Below are 309 nucleotides of genomic sequence, written 5' to 3'. Positions count from 1 at the left end.
GCTTGTGTTCCAGTGGGTGGTGGGAGTCAAAAGAAGTCTGAAGAAGTCTCTTGGAGAAGAGATGAAATGTTTCATTAGAGAAGAACCCGTCCAGAAGACCTATACAATTTTTTCTTTTTGATTTTTTACCTGGATTACTGAGATGCATCAGGACACTTTCAATAAATATTTCCACAACAATGAACATCTATCATTAAGATACATTTTGCTAGTCTAGGGGAGGGGTGCTTTGTGMGGRGGGAGCTCTGCTGCAGACTGAGCTCCAGGGAGGAGCTTTGCATAAATAGGCAGAGCTTTGTATCAGCAAGT

The sequence above is a fragment of the Austrofundulus limnaeus genome, unplaced genomic scaffold (genome assembly GCF_001266775.1).
Source record: "Austrofundulus limnaeus strain Quisiro unplaced genomic scaffold, Austrofundulus_limnaeus-1.0 Scaffold7, whole genome shotgun sequence".
In the NCBI taxonomy this organism is placed as follows: domain Eukaryota; kingdom Metazoa; phylum Chordata; class Actinopteri; order Cyprinodontiformes; family Rivulidae; genus Austrofundulus; species Austrofundulus limnaeus.
The sequence above is the reverse complement of the archived record's forward strand: the minus strand, read 5'-3'. Positions refer to the sequence as shown.